Source organism: Chiloscyllium plagiosum, unplaced genomic scaffold (genome assembly GCF_037043375.1).
Source record: "Chiloscyllium plagiosum isolate Xiang-an unplaced genomic scaffold, Cpla_swu_hap1 HiC_scaffold_42, whole genome shotgun sequence".
Taxonomy (NCBI): Eukaryota; Metazoa; Chordata; class Chondrichthyes; order Orectolobiformes; family Hemiscylliidae; genus Chiloscyllium; species Chiloscyllium plagiosum.
Genome location: NW_028270180.1, coordinates 42,098,286 through 42,103,039, shown reverse-complemented (window position 1 = coordinate 42,103,039; position 4,754 = coordinate 42,098,286).

Sequence of the window (4,754 nt, the reverse complement as noted above, 5' to 3'; positions counted from 1 at the left end):
CCTTTGTCATATCTACTGTGTTCAGCTGTTTCTTCATGTCACGTGCAGCAAATCGAATTGGTTGAAGACTGGCATCTGTGATGCTGTGGGCATCATGATGACGGTGAATTGAATCATCGACTCAACACTCCTGGCGAGGATGGTACAGATACTATTTCCTTGTTTTTTACACTGATGTGCAGAGCTGATCCATTGATAGAATGGGAATAATTGTGGAGCCCTCTCCACCAGTTAGTTGTTTTATCGTCTATCACGATCTTTGGCCGGATGTGGCAGGCTGCAAAGGTTTCATCTGGGTGTATTGACCTTGTGACAATTTCTCTCTCTCGATCATATGATTTGGTTTCATTTGATTTGATAGGATTTATTGTCGCATGTATCTAAGTAGAGTGAAACTCTTTGTTTATACACAGTTCTGGCAGACCACAGTGAGAGTTGGAGCTGACTTTTTTTAGAGACATTGAGTGGCCGAAATTTAAAAGTCTACTTCAGCTGTTTGTTTCTGAAGAGCCGCAAAATAGCAAGAAATTAAAATAGATTGCTTCAGCATTCGAGAAAAATGGGCCAAAGAGAAGGGAATTATTCCAAGGCAAAAGAAAGGATAATCTGATTCACAATATTCTGAAACATGCCAACAAAGTGATAAAGAAGGTTCTTTTTTACAAAATTGATGATTTCTAACAGAACACAGATGAAATAATGATATTGTAGCACAAAGACTTTGAAGAGTCACCACAAAAGGTAACTTATTCTGATCTCAGTAAGGATTCTTTTCATCCACAAAAACAGCAACTCAAGTTATCTTTCAGAAGCTGGCCGTGCCTTTGAAACTGTTTACAATAGTAATAAGTTCTAGTTAAATGTTTGGTAAGTAATCATGGACACAGATTTCCACGTAATAATAAAACGGTAAAGAGATGCCTGGCATGTCTTGTCTTAATCGCTAAGAAAAAGGTTAACAGTAGAAATAATAATTATATTATGAACTTTGTAACAGAATCAACTTTTTAATGGAAAATGCGATCTCGGAATTTCATAAGAGATAGCCTGCCCATTGGAGAATAGAATTTATGCAATCCTTCAAGATAAACAATGAGGGATATGATTAAAAAGAGCACAGTCACTAACTTTGGAATGCATTATAGAAAGATCCCAAGGACTAGAGATAACAACAATCGTTAAACATCCGAAACAAATAAGAAGCTCGGGCTGTCCATGCGAGTGTCCATCATTGATCAGTTGTTGTCCAAGATTGGTTCTGCAGAAGGGGAGTGGAGGGGACAGTGACAAGGCTGTGGACGATCATTGCAACACAGAACGTATAAAAATACTGTCTTTTTACTGCAAAAGCGAAGTGGGTCATTGATTTGCCTTCTGATCTGAGTGACATAATAAGGAAACGATTGTCTTCTCATGTCAAAGCCAGATTCGAGGAAGATCCTTTGGTATTCTCCCAGCATTTACCAGGTTTTGCTTGAATTAAAGTCCATTCCGTGCCTGTGCCCTGTCTGCCTCCAGAGTCTTTGACCCTAGCTGGGGAATCTCGCTCCTACAATAAGCAAGGACATACAGATCATAGGGTAAAGGAAAAACTTAGACTGAGGCATATAGGCTACACCAGAAAGGGCATGCTATAGGCAACATCAATGTGAGCGAGATCAGCATTATTTGAAGTTAGAGAGTCCATTTCTTAGTTTAATAATGGCTGGGAAGATGCTGTTCATGAGCCGCTGGTTTGTGTGTTCAAGCTTCTGTATTGTCTGCATGATGGAAGAGATTGCAGGAGATCCAGGGTGCGATAGGTCTTTGATAATGTTGTCAGCCTTTCCGCGGTAGTGAGCTGTGTAAATGGAGGCAATGGATAGGATGTTGGTTTCCCTGATGGCATGGGCTGTGCACACAACCTTCTGTCATTTCTCTTACTGTCCCTGGGTAGGGCTGTGGCCACAACAGGTCATTATGCACCCAGATAGTTTGCTGTCAGTGGTGCATTTGTAGACATTGGTGAGGGTCCTTGTGGACATGTCAAATGTCCTGAGCTGCCAGAGAAAGAAAAGGCGTTCTTGTGCCGTCTCGGCCTTCACATATACATGGGAGGTCGGTTATCGTCACTCCAAGCAACTTAATGCTTTCCACTCTTTCAACTTCAGTTCCATTGATGCAGATGGGGGCATGTTCTCCTCATTTCTTTCTGAAGTCATTGATCAGTTGGTTAGTTCTGCCGATGTTGAAAGAGGGGATGGTCTCAGTGCAGCACATCACTAAGTCCTCTATTTCCGTTCTGTATTTTGACTTGCCATCATTACATACCTGTCCTACTATGATGGTGTCATCAGTGAACATGTAGATGGCATTCGTTCAAAATTTGGCAATACAGTCGTGGGTGTGCAGGGAGTATAGTAGGGGGCTGAGGACACATCCTTTGGGATTTCAGTGTTGAATGCTGTCATGGAAGAGACACACTTACCTATTTTCACTGATTGTGCACTGTAGGTCAGAAAGCTGAGGATACAATTTCAGAGGGCGGAGCCAAGACAAAGGTCAGGGAGTTTTGTGATCAGTCTGAAGGGAATAATGGTGCTGAAGGTGAACCTAAAGTGAATGAGCAGGAATCTGACGTGGGTGTCCTTGTTGTCCAGATGTTCCAGAAATATGGCACCGCTGTGGACCCATTCCACTGGTAGGAAAATTGTAGGGGATCGAGGCAGGCTAGGAGACTGGCGCTGATGTGGGCCATGACTAGCCTCTCGAAGCACTTCATGCCACCCTCAGTCTCCTGCGATCTAAAGAGAAATGTCCCAGCTTATCCAACCTCTCCCCATGACTCAGACCCTTGAGTCCGAGTAATACCCTTTAAAAGTTCCAGTTGAATACCATCATTCCCATAGCAAGGTGACCAAAACTGAACACAATGTTGAACTTGGAACTATTTGCAACTGTAAGTTTTACTCTGCTGCCAATTATTATGCTGCTGTGATATTATTTTATTATTTGTGTTATTCTGAAATTTTATTATTCATTAAGTCCTCTTGATGACAATCCCCTCAGATGAACGTCCTCCTGACTGTTTGAATTTGAATCAAACTATTTTGTTTGGGCAGATATTTTGAGGCCGCTACATATCAGAGAACAGGAAGAGTTGATGGATGTTTGTGCAGTGTGTGTCCTTTACTGGACCAGCTTGTCTCTCCAGGCACCTAAAACTTTTATTGTGGGTCAGAGTACCTCAGAATTGTTATATCACAGAAGGAAGCTATTCAACCCATTGTAGGTCCATGAACATAGAACATTACAGCTCAGTACCTACAACATCCTTCAGCACTGCCCACAGCTCCACCGACCTTACTGTGAACCGTAAATGTACTAACTCATCCTTCCATTTCCTCATTAAGGTCATTTTCAAAAAGACAAGCAACAGTCGCCCCCAAACGGATTTTTACAATATACAACTAGCGACCTAACTCGAGGATGGACATTCCCCATTAACTATCGCCCTCAGTCTTCTTTCAGCTAGCCAATTTCGTATCTAAACCGCTAAATAACCCTCAGTTCCACGTCTCCGTATTTTCTGCGAGAAAGTAAGGACTACAGATGTTTGAGATCAGAGTCGAAAGTGTGGTGCTGGAAAAGCGCAGAAGGTCAGGCAGCATCCGAGGAGCGAGGAGAAAGTGAAGACTGCAGATGCTGGAGACCAGAAACACTGATTCCGGATGACGGGCTTACAAATGAAACATCTACTCTCCTACTCCTTGGACGCTGCCTCATCTGTTCTGCTTTTCCAACACTACACTCTCCATATTTTCTGCAATACCCTAACATGGGGGACTTATCAAACGTTGTACTGAAATCCATATACCCCACTTTACCGTCATCCACCTGTTTGGTCACCTTCGCAATGAACTCAGTAAGATTCTTGAGGCATGATATACCCTTTACAAAACCTTGTTGACTATCCCTCATAAAATCATTCTTTTCTAGATGATAATATATCCTATCTCTTATTATCCTTTCCAACACTTTGCCCATAACCAAACTAGGCCTGGTATATAATTACCAGGGATGTCTCCTCTCCATTTCTTGAACAAAGGGATAACATTTGCTATCGTCTAGTCTTCTGGCACTACTCCTGTAGACAATGGCGATGTAAAGATTCAAACCATTGGTTGTGTAACCTCCTTCCTAACTTCTCAGAGAATCCTAGGAATAATCCCATCTGGCTAAGGGGGCTTATGTATTTATGCACTCTCTAGAATTGCTAACATCTCCACCTTATTCACCTCAATCCCATCTAATCTAATAGCCTTTACTCCATAGAGACCTCGACAGCATTGTCTTTCCATTGTGAATACTGATTCAAATATTTATTTAGTGCCTGCCCTATCTCCTTGGACTACGCACACAACTTCACACTACTGTCCTTGATTTGCCCTAATCTTAATTTGGTCATTCTTTTATCTGTGAATTACTGACACAAAGGTTGAGGGTTTTCCTGGATCCTACTTGCCAAAGATCTCTCATGCTCTCTCTTGGCTATTCTTATCTCTTTCTTTAAGTCCTTCCAAGATAACTTGTAACTCACAAGCATCCGAACTGAGCCTTCACGTTTCATCTTTACATAAGCCTCCTTCTTCCTCTTGACAAGAGATTCAACTTCTTCAGTAAACCACAGCACCCTCACTCGACCACTTCCTTCTTTCCTGACATGCATTAACTTAGCAAAGACACACAGTAGCTGTTGTTTGAAAAAGCTCCAC